Source organism: Procambarus clarkii, chromosome 71 (assembly GCF_040958095.1).
Source record: "Procambarus clarkii isolate CNS0578487 chromosome 71, FALCON_Pclarkii_2.0, whole genome shotgun sequence".
NCBI classification, from domain to species: Eukaryota; Metazoa; Arthropoda; class Malacostraca; order Decapoda; family Cambaridae; genus Procambarus; species Procambarus clarkii.
In genome coordinates this window covers 24,309,072-24,330,960 of record NC_091220.1, presented here as the reverse complement: position 1 = coordinate 24,330,960, position 21,889 = coordinate 24,309,072, and the positions used below count along the sequence as shown (strand labels likewise).

Below are 21,889 nucleotides of genomic sequence, written 5' to 3'. Positions count from 1 at the left end.
AAGTTGTCTTAGAATTCAGCGCCGTACGCCTCGACGAAGACCCCCTCGGAAGAAAATGCCTCGAGGCAAAGATCCACAGAGTAAAGCTGAAGAATTAATTCACATGTGGAGTAAGGCAGCATCCTCATCCTCCCTCTCAACGGAAATCGTCATGGAACAGATCCTGCTACAGAATGACAGAAGAACTAGAATAGCGAGAGCACAGTCTAGTGAGGACGAATATGGAGAACCTATCACAGCCCAGGAAGTAAGGGCGGCTGTTAAGAGAGGTAAAATTACAGCACCTGGTGAGGATGGCATTACCTACGACATACTTAATGCATTGTGTGAAGTGCCTGGGAATCCACTACTCCTATTGTTTAACAAATCATTCCTAAATGGAGTTCTGCCCACACAATGGAAACACGCCAAAATTGTTCCCATACCAAAACCGAATGACCCTGGCAATTACAGACCTATCAGTCTCGTGTCATGTACTTGCAAGATGCTGGAAAAGATCATCCTAAAACGACTGTTACACAAAATAGGTAGGTTTGGGGAAGGAGTCAATGGATATGTCAAAGGACGGAGCACAGCCAATTGTATAATTAATTACCTGGTTAATGACACGGCTAGGTACTCTGTATTTGTTGACATAAAAGGAGCCTTCGACAAAGCCCAGGGAATTGCGATCCTGGACGAGCTTGCATGTATGGGTGTCAAGGGGAGACTCATGAAATGGATTGAAGACTACCTCACAGGGAGGAAAGCTAAGGTCTACTTCAATGGAGCAATCTCAAGAACAATGAATATGGAACTCGGGACCCCCCAAGGAGGAGTCTTAAGCCCTACACTATTCAATGTACTTATGAATGCAATTGCCAATATTGATTTTCCTGAAGGAACACAACTAGTGGGATATGCAGATGATGTCCTAATACAAGCTCCCACCTTTGATAAAATAAAACAGGCCATTGAACTCCTTGGAAGGAAATGTATTGAGCTCGGTTTCACTCTCTCCACAAACAAGACAAAAGCATACTCCCATCGCAAGCGGAGAGAAAATGAAGAACTGCAAATTAATGGTGTAACACTTGAATGGGTTGACCACTATCGGTATCTTGGCGTCACCGTCGGCTCAAACAAGGGAAAGAAAGAGGAGCTCAATCAAATCATAGGAACATGCAAAAGTCGACTCAGGGAACTGAAACTGAAAGCTATGACTTGGAATGATGGCCATGGAGCCTCTATTGCTGTACTTAAAATGATGTACACAAACTATGTACGCTCCGTCATTGACAACGCAGCACCTGTTTTATGTACTTATTCACAAAGTGATATGAATAGGCTAGAAAGCATACAGGATGAAGCCATTTCAATCATTCTTGGAGTTCCAAAGAAAAAAACTGCCTGAAATGTCCAATCTACAAAAAGAGTTATTATCCCTTCCCAGTATTAAAGAAAGAATTGTGGAACTGAATGCTAAGCTTGCAATTAGGATTGCCAGAGATCCCCATTATAATGACATGGCTAAAAAAAAATTGAGCTCTGTGCTACTTTCAGGGGGAAACAAGAGAAGCAAAAAATGGCATCACAGAGCAGTCGGCTACCTTGAAGATCTTCACCTACTTCAACAAGCTCGTGAGCTCATGCCTGTAGAAAGATTACCTCCCTGGGTGGATCCCCTGAATGACTCGTGCAGGATTATCATCAATGATATGGTAAAGAAAAAAACCAACATGGTACACAAAGAAATAAGCCACAAGTATCTTAAGGAAATTTATAATGAAGCTGGAGATGAACTAGATCAAATCTTCACTGATGGGTCATCTAATCCTATTAATGGCCGGGCGGGTGCAGCATACACGGTAATTAAGAAGGATGATGTATTTTTTCCTCCCAAAAATGAGGAAAAAGCGCGCATTGAGAACTATACCTCTTCAACACAAGCAGAGTTAACTGCCATTGCTATGGCGTTAAGGTATATTATTGAACAGAATACTACTGGTGCAGTGATTTGCACCGATTCGAGAGCAGCACTGCAAAGCCTAAATAAAGATCGGGACGAGAATCTTTCAATAGTCGCTGAAATTAAGAGAGTTGTGAAGGTACTAACCAACCAGGGAAGAGTTGTCAAGTTCCTGTGGATTCCCTCCCATGTTGGAATCTATGGAAATGAACGCGCAGATGTGTTGGCAGCTGAAGGCGCTGAGGGAGACCATATTGAATACTTCATACCCAAGACTCTTCTAGAAATTAGAAGTATTATTAGGGAACATCATCGTCATCTCAATCATTATGAAAACCCCCAAAAAAGAGAATGTGGTGGTTGCGGGAGAGAATTAATAATAGAGAAAAAACATCTTGGATACAAATGTCCACACGTACAGCAGCTTTTTGTTAACAACATATAATAAAGATGATTTATAATGTATCTTATCTACCATTTGACAGAGGCTGTTTACCTTGGAGACTGGTTGGAAATATATGAATTGAATTTCAAATCTTATTGTTCCTTCTATTACATTTTTATATATGACTAATAAATACTTCTATAATTATTAACACAATATTATTATTATCCCTTTCACCAGATGGAATTATTATGTTCATAAAGAGTTAAGGATTACAGGTTACCAAATTATACATTCACTCTTCCAATTAGAATGAGTAATAATGGTTTTTTTTTAATGGTTTATAATCATTTCAAAATAAAATAAATGATCCATATTCTTTTTTGACTCACAGTTTTGTTATAAGACAGAGCAGCTGCACACTTGCTTTACAGTTGCTCAGTTGCTCTCTCTCCACGTGACCAGGTTTGCGTTCTCTCTCTCTCTTTCTCTCTTCACACAATTAGGTCAATGTTTTTAATAATATTCCTTTACATAACGGATTTTTATTTAGTTAAAATCTAGCCAAGGAAACCTGGTCCCAAATTCAAGAGTACTTAGAAGTAACATTTTCGTTCCCCAGGATAGTGTGCTGAGAGCATGGATGGAGATCATGAGACGTTCCTCTTCACCAGTGAGAGCGTAGGCGAAGGCCACCCCGACAAAATTTGCGATCAGATCAGCGACGCAGTGCTTGATGCCCATCTTAGCCAGGACCCTGACGCCAAAGTTGCTTGTGAAACATGTACCAAAACTGGTATGATCCTGATCTGTGGGGAGATTACGTCCAAGGCCCAAGTTAATTATCAACAAATTGTGCGTGATATTGTTAAGAAAATTGGTTTTGATGATTCACGAAAGGGCTTTGACTACAAGACCTGTAATATTCTTCTCGCCCTGGAGCAAAAGTGTGCGGAGATTGCTAATGGTGTACACATCGGGCGCAGTGATGACAACACTGGTTCAGGGGACCAGGGACTGATGTTTGGTTATGCCACTGATGAGACCGACGAGTGCATGCCCTTAACTATTATGCTGGCACACCGTCTCAATCAGAAGATTGCAGAGCTGCGAAGAGATGGGACGTTCTGGTGGGCGCGACCTGACTGTAAGACTCAAGTCACATGCCAGTATGCCTTCGATCAAGGAGCTGTTATTCCCAAAAGAGTGAACACTGTTGTCGCTTCTGTACAGCACTCGGAACAAATTACTGTCGAAGCTTTGCGTGACGAGGTTATAGAGAAGGTCATCAAGGTCATTATTCCTGAAAAATATATAGATACTCAAACGAAATACCACATCAACCCTTGCGGAGAATTAATCATGGGTGGACCTCAAGGTAACGTTGGGCTAACTGGTAGGAAAATCATCGTTGACACTTACTGGTGGGTGGGGCGCTCACGGCGGGGGAGCATTCTCTGGCAAAGATTACACAAAGATTGACCGCTCAGCGGCCTATGCCGCCCGATGGGTTGCCAAGTCACTGGTGAAAAACAAATTATGTAGACGCTGTTTGGTTCAGGTATCTTACGCCATTAGTGTTGTGCACCCCATAAGCATCAGCATCTTCCACTATGGTACCTCACAGTACACATCAAAACAGCTTCTGAAGATTGTTAACCACAACTTTGATCTACGACTAGGACATATTGTCAAGGAGCTGGGCTTAAAGAGACCAATTTACAGTGATACGTCGTGTTATGGACATTTTGGACGGCAACAGTTCTCTTGGGAGCAGCCCAAGAAGTTGACCATCCCTGAATTTTAGAGTCAAATAATTCTTAAGGATGACTATCATTTTTACGTTTTTCAATCAAGTCCCTGTTAATATGGGAGAACACTATGTCTATGCTTGATTCACAACTCTCCTAAACACGAGAGTGAAGTTATTGAGAACACTTTCCCACCAGGAGACTTGAACCCTAGCCAGCACAGAAGCATGGTGGGAACCTTTAATTTTATATTCAATTGATAGTTTTATATACTTTTTTGACGTTTTATATACCCGAGTATATAAAATCTCCGGGCCTTTTATATATCAGAGTAAATAAAATTAAAATGACTCTATAAGACCAGCGTCTGGGTCAAGATAAATACGTTTTCTTCCACTAAACTGAATCCAGTTTTTTTTATCTTTTTTTCGGTGGGGGGTTCTATGTCCTCCTCCTCCTCCTCCTCCTCCTCCAACTGTTTGTGGTTCTCCTCCTCCTCCTCCTCCTTCTCCTCCTCCAACTGTTTGTGGGTCTCCTCCTCCTCCTCCTCCTCCTTCTCCTCCAACTGTTTGTGGGTCTCCTCCTCCTCCTTCTCCTCCAACTGTTTGTGGGTCTCCTCCTCCTCCTTCTCCTCCAACTGTTTGTGGGTCTCCTCCTCCTCCTCCTCCAACTGTTTGTGGGTCTCCTCCTCCTCCTTCTCCTCCTCCAACTGTTTGTGGGTCTCCTCCTCCTCCTCCTCCTCCTTCTCCTCCTCCAACTGTTTGTGGGTCTCCTCCTCCTCCTCCTCCTCCTTCTCCTCCTCCTCCTTCTCCTTCAACTGTTTGTGGGTCTCCTCCTCCTCCTCCTTCTCCTCCTCCAACTGTTTGTGGGTCTCCTCCTCCTCCTCCTCCTCCTCCTCCTCCTCCTTCTCCTCCTCCAACTGTTTGTCGGTCTCCTCCTCCTCCTCCTCCTCCTCCTCCTCCTCCTTCTCCTCCTCCTCCAACTGTTTGTGGGTCTCCTCCTCCTCCTCCTCCTCCTTCTCCTCCTCCAACTGTTTGTGGGTCTCCTCCTCCTCCTCCTCCTCCTTCTCCTCCTCCAACTGTTTGTGGGTCTCCTCCTCCTCCTCCTCCTCCTCCTCCTCCTTCTACTGTTTGTGAAGTTTTTACCTTTCCTACTCCTTCTCCTGCATTTTGTAATTCTCCTCCTCCATGTGATTCTTTTGTTTGTTCTTCTTTCTCGACTTCCACATAAATGTTAAATTTAATGCTAGCAAATGTGTCTGAGGAATTAATATTCTTAGCTAACATTTTACATTCCACCTCATTATGACCGTCTTCGAGTTCAAGTTTCATAACCACGAATGGGGGTAGTGAATTTTCTTTCATTGGGAAACTGTCCGAATAAAATCCACAATTAAATATATCTTGACTTGCAGCATGGGTACATGATATCAACAATTTGTTCATGTAAAATCGTTTTCCTTCCTTTCGACATTTTTTACGTGATGCCTCTAAATTGTTCTTTAATTTGACGTCTTTTATTTCACGTCGATCTGTATAAATATCAGGTGTGAAATTATGGAAATTCCATGGAAATATTAATATAATTGGATTTTTTGTATAATATCCCCTATCAATATTAGAATTTGTATATAGTTTATTTATGTAATATGCAGAATAACCATTGGTAAAGTTGTGGATTTCATCATAATAACTAAGGAATTTATTAAAGGGTTGAATTAGTGTCTTATCAGTTTCAGTAATAGTTTTAGGATTATACGAAATTGGTGGTTTGGGAACAATAAAGAGACCTTTATAAGTTTTTATGTCTTCGATAAATGGCGAGAATAATGATTCTATAAGTTTGAATTTCATTTGGGATTTTCGAAGTTTAGACGAATCTGTGGAGGATTGTAATAATTCTTGAAGTAATTCATGAGGTTGTTCGACGGATTCCATTTGACTGATGACGTGAGGAACGCCAGAGGACTCATTTTCACTTGTTTGTAATTCTACTCCGCCTTCTTCTCCTCCTCCTCCTTCTCCGACATCTTGTAATTCTACCTACTCCTCCTCCTCCTCCTCCTCTTCCTCCTCCTCCTCCTCCTCCTCCTCCTCCTCTTCCTTCTCCAGTGTCTTGTAATTCTCTTCCTCTTCCTCCTCCTCCTCCTCCTCCTTCTCCGGCATCATGTAATTCTCCTCCTACTCCTCCTTCTCCAGTGTCTTGTAATTCTCTTCCTCTTCCTCCTCCTCCTCCTCCTCCTTCTCCGGCATCATGTAATTCTCCTCCTACTCCTCCTTCTCCAGTGTCTTGTAATTCTCTTCCTCTTCCTCCTCCTCCTCCTCCTCCCTCTCCATCGTCTTGTAATTCTTCTGCTCCTCCTTCCCCTGCATCATGTAACTCTACTCCTTCTCCTGCGTTGTATAATTCCCCTCCCACTACTCCTACGTTGTGTAATTCCCCTCCCACTCCTCCTCCTACATCTTTTATTAGCTCAATGGACTTTGGTGTTGTGTCATGGCTGATGGAATTGTAATTGTTATCCTTTTTATATAATTTTTTAGTATTTTTAGATTTTTTCCGTGAATTAATGACTACTATAACTGTTAGGAAAATAATTAATATTATTAACATAATAATTGTTGACAGTAGATTATTCATTCTTAATTTTATCTTTTTTTAATTATATGATTTTTAATTCAGATATTTTTAAAAAATAAAGTAATTATGCAACCAAAGTCAAATATGTTATTGTTTTTATCCTGTTGAGTAGTTTTCCAGTATTAAGTGATATTGGATATTATATTAAATATTGGAATACCATTCAATATTGAATGAGTAATTCAATGTTGAATGAGTCATTCAATGTTGGATTGTTTTCCAGTATCCAGCACTATACTATATACTCTATACTATGTCGATATTGATTAGTTTTCTGGTTAGTATCCAATGATATTGGATAGTATATTCAACATTGAACGTGTGCAGATGTGACAGCAGTCACAAACACCCTGATGGATAGTTGAAAAAAAAGAGATTTGAATCCCTGATTAAAAAAAAAAAAACTACTACTACTACTACTACCATACTTAAATTACTTACTGTTTTGCTTACTGAACACTGTAATACAACAGGTGTTGATGCAAACTCTAATCCCCAAAATGCCGTCCCTACCACAGGTGTTATTAGAAAACATATTTGCACTTGTTCCATATCGTCATCTTTTAATTATTTGTTCCAGAGTTTGTAAAATTTGGAGCCATGTTATTCTTGACTCGTCATACATGCCATTCCGCACTCTTTATCATCGATTAATATGGGATTCATATACTCTTTTCCCTAGTCCACTTCTACATAGCAATGAAGATGGTAATTTGTCTCTTTACAATGCATCCTATATTGTGGAACAATTATGTTACATCAAATACAACATAACCGATGGAAGATACTGTATGAGAGGCCTTCTAAAGATGATCGAGACTAAAATGAATAACTGGTCGAAAATGGGTCAAGAAAAAAAAGACTCTGAACTATTTGAGTTATTGAATGATCATCCTATGTTTACATCAACATTAAAAACAATGACGAGTGTTAATCATCCTTTAAAAGGTATGATAAACAAAAACAATGTGTGGTCTTTAGTGACAGCTATGACAATGTTCTCTCGGGATACAGATGAAATTTTACAATTGTTAAATATTTGTCTTCGAATGTATCCCACATCAACTGTTCTGGATATTTTTTATGGATATACAGTTATTTTTCTTTTTTCTTTTCAAAACTTACAGCAATCTAATATTAATCATTATAAGGTACATTCTGCACTCTATCTGACAGAAAATATAATTCTTCAATCGTCAGAACAAACATATTATTGTGAACAGGCCCTTCTAATCAATCATGTTCCAAGTAAAGGTGAAATTACACGTGTCGATTATGTTCCTGGAGTGGATATAGTCAGTATAGTTTTGAAGATAGTAAAGCGGCATTCATCTTTGCAATTTTTAATTATCGAATCGCAGCCACAATCACCACTTGTACAACAGTTACCGCAAAATGCTATTTGTTCATTTTCTATGTTTAATTCTTTTTCTTTTTCTTTTGATGTATTGGTGCTTATGCCAGATTCTTCTGATATTAATAGGGAGGAAGACTGGAGACAAAAATTGAAAGAAATTTCAGTAATCAAATTTAGAAACATTTTATCTGAACAAAATAAACCCTGCTATAATTTAAATATTAATGTATATCTACTAATGGTAAGTAAGAGGAATCAGGATTTATGTTGGATTATGTATTGTATTTTGGGACTACGTAACTTTATAATTCCTGTAAGTACTGAAATGTGTCAGGTGCAAGAAAGGAGTTGTGAAGACAATGTTTTAGTTATTTGTTCATCTATTTCAAGTATATATATGTACTGTTATGACCATTATTGTAATTCTTATATGGAAAAATTTTGTGTTATTACAATAGATGGGAGTTTTCAAAGATTTCTAGATGATGTTCTCTCTATATATAATTTATATGACCGACATGAATATGATGGTGAATGCAATTGTTGGTTACCACCTCCGTTAACTTACAGTGAGATTTATAGTGCCTATGCATTATCTTATCATAGAACACCAGATTTTATATTTTGGTTAAAAACAAAATGCACCTTTAATGGTGAATATCATCCAAGTTATAATTATTATATCATTTATACAGATATGTTAATAACATTTCAAACTATGCCAACATTTTCATTAGTTCGATTATTTAAAGGAAAAGATGTAATTTGTGAACATCATATGATTGCAACAATCACTAACAATTTAAAATTTGATGTATTGGAAATTGAATTGAATAATTCATTTGAAAAAGATATTAATACAATTCTTGGACAACAATTGGCGACATTTAATGAAATTAATATAAGTGAACGCCACTACTGTCTTCATTGTTCTAAATCTCTAAAGGATGAATATTTTGCTCTAAAACAAAAAATCAATTGGTGTGATATGGTAGCGGTAAGATTTACACGTTTTAATAGTTTTGATTTAATATGTGCTCAATGTGCAAATATCAATGATGAGGAATAACTGTATATTAATATTTTATTTCATCCTATTTTATATAAAAAAATGTACATTTAAACTGACCATATATTAATTATTATATTATAAATATAGATATGTTACAACAGGTTGTCAAACTATACCAACTAACTTTGTATTTTAGTTACCATCTCAATGAGGTTTATAGTATTTATACATTATCATAGAACACCAATTTTTATATTTATGGGGGGTTAAATTAAGTTCTGAGTCGGGGTCAAGGATGGCAGTAGCGACACTTCACTGATGAAGAAGATGATGTGTTCATGGACGCTTGCAAAAATAAGGACGTAGAGAATCTGGCCATATTATCGACTTGATAGAGAGATTCTTGGATGCACCCCCATCCCCCTTCCCCTACCTCCACGTCTTAGTCTCACTATATTTTATGGAAAGATAATAATAACACAAATGAGATTATAATAGAGATAGTAATTATTGTATACCTGGGATGGAAGGTATATAAACAGGCAAATTATGAGGGTTTATAGACCAGTTCATCTGTTCCTGTAATCACAGTAAGTACTGTTCCTGAGTGTAGTCGTATACCAAAAACAAATTTATTTACCATACCATTTGATTTTTTATTAAATAAAAAAATAATGGGAGATGTTATTACTGATTCACAAGTTAAAATTTTAGTTGGTAAATATTTTATTGATATATTAAATTATTCAATTAATCTTTATAATTATAATATAAAGCATATTTATTTGCCAATGTTTGATATGTTAGATAGTGAATTTAATAATATTATATCAGTTATGTTTGACACATATATAGATATATGTCAAAATATTGGGTTTTTAATAATAAATGGAAAATGGGATCATTACCGATGTGAATTTATTCTTGATTTTATTCGAAGACAATTTAGTTATTATTTATACAAACTCCTAAAAAGAATTCATATTATCAAATTATACATTATTCTCTTAGAAAATACGTTACGATATCAAGGATGGGCTCTTATGGAATCTATTTGGATTATACAAGGAAAAATACCTTATTCTCTAATTAGAAAACCTATATTGAATGAAAGATGTATTAAACCCATTCTTCTGTCCCATACCGATATATATGACCTAAAAGATAATTTAAGTAATGTATATAATCGATCACCTACTGTAAAATATGTCAATGAAGTAACAAGAATTGTTATATATAATTTGTATAATTTACTTATGAAAAAATTTAAATGTGTAAATTGGTTAGAGACTATTCTTCTCTGTTCTCTCCCAAAACAAAATCTTAAAAGATTAAACTGCCTTCCTAAAACAAAATCTGAAAACAATTTAGAATGTTTAGGGGATATTCTTCGAACTATTGATCTTCATATATATAAAGATGGGGAAGTCTATAAATATAAGAAACATCGCTGATTTATGTATGTATGTGTTGTATGGTGTGGAAATAATCTAAATCATATTTTTTTCTTTTGTCTACAGGATGTTTAAGTAAGAATAGACTTATTGATTGGCTTCCATCATCATCATCATTATCATCATGATGTTGCTGTTAGAAGATTTCATTTGGCAACCACTTTCATATGAAATTCAACTGTATTTAGATGATGTTTATAGTACACACATATTTAACCTGTGGACAGTTCTTTGTGGTCTTTTTTGGTATTATTCAGGGCTTAGAGAAGTGAATTTTGTTGCACTTCTTTTTTGCCTAATATGTGAAAGAAACAGAGAAGTTTGCAGGAAGCAAGTTCAATATATGGTTATATATTTCTGCTTAGGAATTGGTATATGTACTATAGATGACACAAATGTCTTATTTCTAGTAGCATGTTTAATGCTTACTTATTTTATGTGGAAATTAATCTATGGAGTACATGGTTATTATATGGTTTTAAGTATGGGATTAATGTTACTCCTTTTTTTTTATATGAACTGTTATCAGGTTATATTAACTTTATTTTATTTAATTATTCTATTTTACAGTACATATATCATAATAATCAAAGAATTTCCTGAAGGCAACCAAACAGATTTATTTCATGGTGCATTTTTACATTTAATAATGTTAATGATACACCCAAAGAAAAAGAAATCCTCTCTACCTAAGTTAGTAAATATTGAAGTTGATTTAGATCACATTCTGTTGCAAGATCTTTCAGTTGCACATGTTCCATTCTGGGGACATCATATAAATAATAAATTTTCACCTCAATTCCACCCTGAACTACCAATAGATGGTTATCCACGTTCATCTTTCTTTTCTGAAGATGAACGATTATCTTGGCAAGGTGAGATTGCTTATTTCCAGCCGAAATCTACTGTCTTAAATTGTGCATCAAAAATAAGATTAGAACATCTTCAAAATATATGTAATTATGCTAACGATTGTTATTGGCAAGAGCACATTTTTATTTTTGGAAAGCATATACTTACCAAGAAGGAACTTGATGAAATAATGAGTTTTATAAACCCAAAGGACACTGTGGTGTCTATTTATGCTCGTGGTGGATGGGTTGAGAGTTTTTTGCTGAATCGAGGTGTGAGCATTATTCCAACAGAAAACACAGAAAGATTAGAGTATATAACTGCAGTTAAATGGTTACCAAACGGGTATATTAGGCATATAGTTAAAGAAACTTGTATTAATAAAGAATATTCAAATGCCAATATACTTATAATCAATGAACCAATTGGGAATTTTTATATGACTATCGTTAGTATACTTAAAAATTTCAAAGGACGACTAGTGATAATGTTTGGTTCCAACTTTCCTATGGTTATTAAAAGTGTTTTAAATGAAAAATACATTCATGTACAAACATCTAGTGTGCCCATTTTTATTAGGTCTACTGTTCATTTTTATATGAGAATAGACATATGATTATTGGAGTTATTATTGTGTAGAAATATATAATGAGAATTGATGACATTATTAATAGTTTTGATTTTTTAAATTAGGCACCCCCAAAAAATTCCTGGCTTGTACTAATGTGAGGTTTAATTTAAGGTAAATAAGTTAATAAAGGATGATTCTGACTTTAATTATATACAGTTATAATTACCCTCAACATCTCAATGGTAATAATGATTTAAGTAAATAAAGCCAGTGACAAGTCACAGTCAGGCAGAACAAGTACAGCCAGTGACAAGTAAGTCAGGAAGAACAAGCACAGCCAGTGACAAGTCAGTCAGGCAGAACAAGTACAGCCAGTGACAAGTAAGTCAGGAAGAACAAGCACAGCCAGTGACAAGTCAGTCAGGCAGAACAAGTACAGCCAGTGACAAGTAAGTCAGGCAGAACAAGCGCAGCCAGTGACAAGTCAGTCAGGCAGAACAAGCACACCCAATGACAAGTCAGGCAGAACAAGCACAGCCAGTGACAAGTCTGGGCTAAGTTTTTATAATTGCTGTTATACAAAGCTTAAAAGAACAAGAGGTCATAAAGTGTTTGTGATGATTAAAATTTTATTAGAATAGTTGTTTTTTCAAGGATATTTTCATCAATATATATCAAAAGTTAGAAGAGCTTTAATTAAAAATTAGGTAACTGTTACTTTAAGCACTGTAATCTGAATGAATTTCATCTTGTGGGTGAGCTGATAGATAATTTATTACCAAAGTTTTCTTAAGACCTCTATCCTTAACAACTTTCCAAGTGTTTTTTTTAAAGCTGGTCTCCTCATTTCTTTTCGCCTGATGCTCTTTCAACTGCTGTACTTCGTCCCGTAGGTAATTTAATTCTGTCCTCAGAGCTTCAACTAGTTCAATTATTAAAACATCCATAATGTATAATAAATAGCTTTAAAACGGAGGAGCTTTGGCTAGCACACTCTCTCAGTCTAGGATGAAAGTAAAATGTTCCTCGAAAAAAGGTTTCATTTTATTCTTTTGTAACAAAAAAACTTATTATATTCTCGAAACTCCACTACACCCAGCTTCTACATTCGAAGGACTATACAGCTCTATTTTTGCTGCATATGGTAAAAATATTTCATAGCAGATTCCAATTCTTTAGTAGATCTATAAATTTGTTAATTTGTACTAAAAAATATATACAGTACATGGTTTAACTAATTCAAATTTTTCTTTTATTTATTACTGACAATGAAGAAAATTTTAAAACCTTAACAATCAAAACCAACTAAATGTTAACAACTATTTTTCTTTTTTTTTCTTTTTTTGGATGATGATGATGATGATGATGATGATGATGATGATGATGATGATGATAATGATGATGATGATGATGATGATGATGAGGGCAAAGTCAATGGGGTTTGAGGTTCTTCAGATAATATTGGGAATGATTGTTTTATAGTTTGTATAACCAAATATTTTATTCGCTTTGCAGAAAGTTCTTCCTCCTTTTTCTTTTTCTCTTCCTTCTTCTTCTTCTTTTCTTCCTTCTTTTTTTTCTTTTCTTCCCTCTTTTTCTTTTTCCTTTCTTCCTTTTTCCGCTTCCTTGTTATTTTCTCATCTTGGTTTGAAAGAGATAATAAACTCACTTCCCTTGTTATTTTCTCATCTTGGTTTGAAAGAGATAATAAACCCAAAGTGGATGATGAATTTCCAGATGTGGATCCTGCTCCTGAGATAGATGGTGACACTGTTGGTGGCAATGAATGTACATGCTTTAAATTTCCATCAGCATGTATCTGAGGTACATTGTAGCTTGTATTTGTATTTGAAAGCTGTTGATCTTTAGATACTAATAATTGTTGTTGTTGTGGTTGTTGTTGTGGTTGATTAACATATACATCTTCATTCCAATCTGAACTTGAAATTGTATTTAGAGATAAACCCAAAGTGGGTAATGTATTTCCTGCTCCTGAGGTAGATGGTGACACTGTTGGATTAAGGAATGTCAATGAATGTTCATGATATAAATTTGGAGGTGCATTGTAATAGGTATTTGAAAACTGTTGATCTTGTTGTTGTTGTTGTTGTTGATTAACATATGCATCTTCATTCAAACCTGAACTTAATATTGTATTTTCAGGAAACGACACCATTAGTTGTTGATAATCATTATTAATTGATTCACCTGCTTTACTACAATATTTATCAATTATATAATTCAGATCTGTTTCTTTTTCTTCTTCAATTTGTATGTTAGGTTGATGATAATTACACTTCAAATTGGCTGCTGGTAAATTGGTGGTTTCTGATATTAGTTGATAATTTGAGCTTGAAGTAGATGGCAAATAAATGTTGTTATTTTTTTCTCCTCCTCTTGTGGTGTTAGTTTCTGAGGGAAAGAGGGCATCAATGAAATCAGGAATTTGATCCAAAAAATCTTCTTCTCTATGTTGTTGCTGTTGTTGTTGTTGCTGTTGTTGTTGTTGTTGCTGTTGTTGTTGCTGTTGTTGTTGTTGTTGTTGCTGTTGTTGTTGCTGTTGTTGTTGTTGTTGTTGTTGCTGTTGTTGTTGTTGTTGCTGTTGTTGTTGCTGTTGTTGTTGAACATGATGAACTCCATTTTCCTGAGTTTTGTTTGCAATTCTTTTAAATGTTGTTATATTTTTCTTCACCTTATTTTCAAAAACTGATTCTTCATCATCAGATTCCAAAGCAGCAGGAGCAGCAACAGCAACAGCAGTGGCAACGATGGTGGTCAGGGTAGTGGTGGTGGTGGTGGTGGCACTAGTAGTGGTGGTGGCACTAGTGGTGGTGGTAGTAGTAGTAGTGGTAGTAGTAGTAGTAGTAGTAGTAGTAGAAGTAGCAGATTTATCTAAATCTTTGTTTGTCAATGACCCTAATTCTTCCTTATTGCCTGTATCATGCTCATTATTATCTTCTTTACTGTTATCACTATCACCATCATCATCATCATTATTATTACTATTACTACTACTACTACTACTACTACCACTGCCACCACCACCACACTACTACTACTACTACTACTACTACTACTACTACTACCACTGCCACCACCATCACTACTACTGTTACTGTTACTGTTACTGCTGCCTCTACTGCTGCCTCTACTGCTGCTGCTGCTGCTGCTGCTTCTTCTTATGCTGCTGCTGCCTATTCTTATGCTGCTGCTGTCTCTTCTGATGCTGATTCTTCTGCTGCTGCTGCTGCCTCTTATGATGCTGATGTCTTTTCTGTTGCCACTTCTACTTCTGCTGTTTCTTCTTTTTCTATCATCTTCATTATCCTTATCATCATGTAATAATAATGATGTAGTTGCTGATTCAGTAATGTTAGTTATAGTTTTAGTGACTGAGGGAAGAATATTTCCATTTCCTTCGTTTTTGAATAAATTCCTGATTTGTATACCTAAAAAGTAGTCTTCTAAAACTTCCCGTTTATCTTGATGTATAAAACCAGATGAAATTATTTTTTGTAGGATAATTCTAGATAATCTATTCTTATCTATATCACAATTCTTATACTGAAATTGGTTCTTAATTATGTAATGTAAACTTTCCAGTATTATTTTAAAAGATTCTGTCAAATTCATATTCTTTGCAGAACATTTGGGTTTCACTTCATTCTTATGTAAGTCGATTATCTTCAGTATATTATTTCTATACTTTTGAAGTGGGAATTTTACTTCACAGCAGTTACATTCCATAATTGGAATGATTTCATTCTTCAATCTAAACCCTTCATGTATGAAAGTTTGTTTATTTCTTGATATTTGAGTCTTTAAATTTTCATACTTGGTTTTAAATAAAAAGGCTGACTCTTCAAAAGATTTATCATCATCATCGATATCATCATCATCATCATCATCATCATGCTTATCCTTTTTTTTCATTGCCTTTATTATATATAATATTTCATTAATTTTATCTAATGTAGTTGTATATACTATAAATGGTGCTCTCTTACACTCATGATCTATTATTTTCTGGAATGATATAAATATGCCATTACATTTTATGCAAATGTACCAACCATTGTTATTATCCACGTAAGAAAATGTGGATAATTTTTCCAACTGATCATTAATTATCCATATTTTATATTTTTGTTTATCTTCCAATTCTGGATAGGATAGGGAGATAATTTTTTTTATTCTCTTATGGTATTCTTGAACATAAGTCAGTGTTCTTATACTAGAGTACAGATGAGTCCCCTTTAATATAAAATATTTAGGGAGACCATCATAGAGTTGTTCTTCTGATGTAAAGGTGGTTGGTGGCACACTGGGGAGTGGATCTCGACGATTCACGTTGTTCTTAATTGGAGCCATTGAAAACAATAAAGCAGAAGAATCCCACAGGCTGGAGAATCATGCATGTGTATACAACTGGCATTGAGACATCTTGTAGTTTTTAGGTTGTGCAGTGTGCTCACAGAGTAAATCCGAACCCTAAAACAAAGAAAAAAGTGTCACTTTTTATTTTATTCGTTTAACATAAAGATAAAATAATAGTATATTATGCTTGTTTAACTTTTTTTTTTAAATATATAAACGATGTTTTTTTCATATGAATTAAGCCTAAACTTAAAAAATAAAGTATCTGAAATTAATAAATTTAAACAAATATATTTAGGTCTAGATAATAATAAAAAAGTTCAAGGGTTAGTTGTAAAAACCATGGAATATGGTTTTTTAACTAATTTAATGAAACATGAAAATATTGGGATTTGGCCACACAACCAGAAGAAAACTCTAATCACTAATTGGAAAGTTAGAGAGGTTAGAAACTTACTAAGAGCAATAGAATATTTAAATTTCATTAGAGGTCATAAAAAGATTAAGGAAGAGATAGTAGGAGATAAGGATATGTACACTTTATTAGGTTTAATTGATCTTGAAACTTGTGTTTTAAATTTACACAAAATATTAATGAGAGGATTGTTATCACCAGAAAAATGTGGTTATGTAAGTACCAATATACGCTGTACAAAGATTAGTAATAACACAAGTGTCAAGGGTTTGTATGTATATCCACATATCCATTCAATTCAGGATGGAGAAAATCGTATTTTGGCTATTTTGGACAATTACAATTCTACATTGACCCAAAAAATATTCACATTTTTAGGGCCAGAGGAAGAATTTGAATGGATTTTTAAATTAATTTCATGGTTTATCCTAGAAATGCTTACTCTCCATCCTTTTTCAGATGGAAATGGTCGTTTGACACGTCTTTTAGTCAATTATATATTGTCAACATTAATGCCATTTCCAACATCTATCATTGGGAATTTAGAATGGGCTATTATCCATGATCGAAAACTAAATACAAAAAAACAACGCCCACCTCTTAACATACTCAAATTAGTAATTGAAAGTGTCTTGTTCAATTGGCAAATGTATTTTTATCTGTTATCTGTGGTCAGAAAAAAATAATGAAACTTTATATTATATTCATATGTTTAATTCTTTCTTCAATAATATTAAATTACATTTATAAGAAAAATATGAGTAATAATCCAAAGATAGACTCGAATTTAATATTAATGTCACACCCTCCATATGAAAAGATTACAAGAAAGATGGATTGTACTATTAACAATATAGCATGCCAGAAAAATGAAGACTGTCAAACATTTTGCTCTTCTTCTTTAGGAGTTACTTGCATTAATAGTGTTTGTAATTATGACACTGATCATAAATGTTTAAATGGAGGATTTCCTATTAATTATGTTGGGGAAACTAATTTAATAACCACCATATGTGCTTGTATGGATAATGGACACTATATCGGTGAGCAATGTCAATACCAAAATTCCTTTCGACCAACGTCTCACAAAAGCTTCCCTATTAGCTAAAGACAGATGTATATTATTTTAAATAAAAAAAAAAAAAAAAGATTTTCCCATCTATAAGTATACTACAATTTCACTATGTTGCTCTTTAAAATGAATGATCGATATTATACTAATCCACTTATTCAAAATTATGATCCGTTAAAACGAACTTATCAAGACTCACATATCAATCCCAATACTGGGACTTTTAATAAAATAACTCGTGATCTTCAAACTATAAGTTGTACTTCATCAAGAAAAAATAAGACGAGTTTATATGGTTTTGGATCACTAACAGATATGTGTGGGAAAAGAGAAATTGATTTGATTTTATTAACAAATGGAACAGTTCATCATTTATATCGTAGATTTTGGGAGACAAACACTATAAGTGGTTCCCATGTCATACGTCTACCTAGTTTAGATTATATACATTTTATCTTGGATGTTGATTTAAAAAAAATGTGTACTCTTGAATCATTTCGTTTATCGACAGCTGAGTACCTAGAATATCTAACACTTAAACAATCAGGGTCATCCTTACAATTAACAACATCCATTGTTAATGGACAGATCTATTATAATACAAATTATGTCATATATGAACTTGTTTCTCATATTGTTTATTATTTAGGTCTAGACTGGCTACCAATTTATATTTTAGGTAAATCACAAACGTTTACTCAAGGATTTCATCTTGAAATACCCCACCTAACTCTTTCCTATTATGATTTTGCCCTAATGTCCAATTCATGTAAAGAACTCTTACCTACCCTCGTAGATATTACTACCAATTATAGTATTTTTGGCTCTCAAAAAATTCAACTGCAAACACCTTTAAACGAAATGGACTGCACCTATTTACCATATGCTGTTTTCCACAAAAATAATATTTACGATATGTCAAACTCACCACCCTCATATATTTTATCAAGTATGGGTGAAGTTTTTGACTTATTTAATATCTGTAAATATCATGAACCTTCATCCATTAGAGGATTCCCAACTATTATCGGATTGGATGATGATACATATGCTCTGGATGTTTTTCAGAAAAATGTTCAAACATTTATGCAAAACAAAGAAAATATTGATGACGCCGAAAATTATGTTACTATATATGAAAATTATGATAATTCTAGGGAGAGAGATGAAGAAAAAATACCAGATATAACAGAAGAAGATTTTTTCATGTTTTCCAATGTTAACAATATTATCAATAAAATTATAGTGGGTTTATTTTTTGTTACACTTAGTAAGGAATATAAACTTTCTATATATAAATCTCTTCATTTTCAAGAGGAACAAGAAGAAGAGAATAACCAACTCTTAATTATACTTGAAAAATATCCAAATAGTTTTATACATATTAACGAAATTCCGCATTACCTGATTCTTCTTACAAATGACAATGACGCTGAGGCAAACTTTGACTACGATAAAATACAAATGACAGCAAATCGTATTGAAAAAGTGTTTACAGTTCAACCTTTAAGGCAAACATCTATTCGCGGAACAGTTGCCAGTAGCAATATCAGTCGAGATACCAATTCTTTCTTGAAACGAATTCAGCCATTTACCATTGAACATATAACCCGTTTATGTTTGCAGAGTAAACAACATCTTCACACTGTCTTGTATCTTTTAGCATTGTTATATGTTAAAAAGATCCGTCAAAAGTCCCTGGGAATGACATTTCCTGACTACAATTATTTTATAGCCAAAATAATTAGAGATTTAAATTTTAATCACTTAGATACTGGACCACTTTATGAAATCATCTATCTTCTTAACCGATATCAGGAACACCAGCAAGTAAAAGAAGAATTAGAAGATTGGATAATTTTGTGTCTTCTAAATCTTCTAATTGTTAGTGATGTGGTATCAATGAAAGAAGCTTTTGATCTAGTAGAAAAAATTGATTCTCAAAGATTGGATTTTGTCATGAATATAAATGTGGAAGAGTTTGACAGTGACACTTATCGGGTAGTACCATCAGCTAATAGTAATTCACGTCCTACTAAAATTCCTCGGATTATAATAGCTTTTTCTTTCCTACAGAATTTTGGTATAACGGAATATAACAATTTTTTAGCTATATATAAACCTATTATATGTGATAAGAATTCGCGCCAGATTAATGTTTGGGATAATACTACTAAGAAGTGGTCTGTAGCTAATAATCACATAAATTCTTCTTTACTAGCACCAGACCTAGCTTACATTGCACGTCAAATTATTTTAATTGATAGCATACTACAACAACAACAACAACCACCACAATTACTGGAAAATGAAATGTTTCTTTCACTTACCTTACCACCAACACCACTACAATCCAACAGCAACTTATTACCACCTCCTCCTCCGTTATCACCTTCTCCATCAATAACCTCATCAATTTCTTCATCGAATTCAAACTCAAACCTTCCTTCTCCTTCAGCCAAAGGTAGAGTCAAAAAAAAAACTACTGATTCTACAAATAATAATAATAATAATAATAATAATAATAATAATAATAATAATTACAAGAAACGAAGTCTTATTCAGAATAGTCTTCTAAATTCTATAAAGAGTTTTTATGCCAACATGAAAATCTTGGATATACCTCGATATTTTATTGCTTCTTCTCAATGTTATATCATCAGCGGCAGTAGCAGTAGTGAGATGAACCAAATTTTTTATATCCTACCACTTCCCCTGTACAAATCATCAAATAATACAAATTCTGATACAAGACCAACTATTTATGATTGGAGTGAAGTATTGAAACTATTAGATCACATACCAAAATGTACCTTTTTTATGCAGCAATGTAATCCAATATTAAAAGATATTCTACATTACGAAAGCGAAAAAAAGAAATATTATAAGAAGTTGACAGTTGAAGAGAAACATAAAATTCTCTTACTTAGTCGTGAACAATATCATATAAACTTTATAGATCGATTTTGGAATGATGGTATGAATAGATTAGCTCAACTTGTCAAATATTATGTGCTAAAACAAATGGTTACTTCTTTAGAATCACTAAACCGAGTTTCAGAAAATATTAATATAGAAAATAAATATCAAGATCTTCTTAATAGACTCATTGAAGAATGCCGTCATGGAATAAAAAATCGTAAAATTCCAATCAAAGAAAGTATTTACCATCTAGATGCTATTTTAAAAGAAAATCTAAAGGTAAATGGACGGTTTATACGAAAAGATGATGTTGGTGAACCAGTGAAACCTAATTGTAATTGTCAATTAGTTGATATTTTGTTAACACTAGCACAGATCTTTTGCTATGATGCAACTACTATGATTTATTTTTTTTCACTAATAGTAAAAGCATGCCATCGACAAAATGACAAGAAGATAACTTTGGGTATTGGAGATTCAAATTCAGGAAAAACTGCTTTATTAAATACTCTTACTCTAACTCTTGGTGATTTGACAGGTATTCTCTCAGTACATACAGCTCATAAGGGTCTCCAAGAACGGACCCATGATTTAGGAAGAGGTGGAAAAATGGTTAGAATGTGGTACATGGATGAACTGAGTACGACTAAAACCCTTAATTCTCTGTTTTTAAAGCAATTGAGCGGTCATGCCCCAATGTGGATTCGTCAAAACTATATGGATGGGGATACATATAATTTAGCAACACCTATTTTTTTGTTTGGCAACAATTGCCCAACTTTCAGCGAATATGACTCAGCCTTGATGCAACGACTTCGTTTCATTTCATTCCGTGCGCGGTTTGATTCTGAAGTGCCTACGTCATTTCAATATTCAATTTTTCCCCAATTTCATCTCATGACTGATGATCGAAAGAAAAAGCGTCTGACTGAAGGAATGATGGCACTCTTTATTCATGCTAACTGTCATGATAAACTCAATTCACCCTGGTTTGTATCAATGAACCAGACTGTTAACTTTCTCACACTCCCAATTAACATTATGGAGGCAACTGAGTTATATTCACCAGAACGTGGAATTGTAGCCCAAATAATGGAAGAGTGCCATCTGGTAGAGAAACCATATAGTGGGTT

At 34.3% G+C, this 21,889-nt stretch overlaps 1 pseudogene; it reads left to right on the top strand.

Moving 5' to 3' along the window:
- The first annotated feature begins 1,718 nt into the window (after positions 1-1,718).
- Positions 1,719-4,128, top strand: LOC138356301 (S-adenosylmethionine synthase pseudogene; annotated as a pseudogene).
- The last annotated feature ends 17,761 nt before the right edge of the window (positions 4,129-21,889 follow it).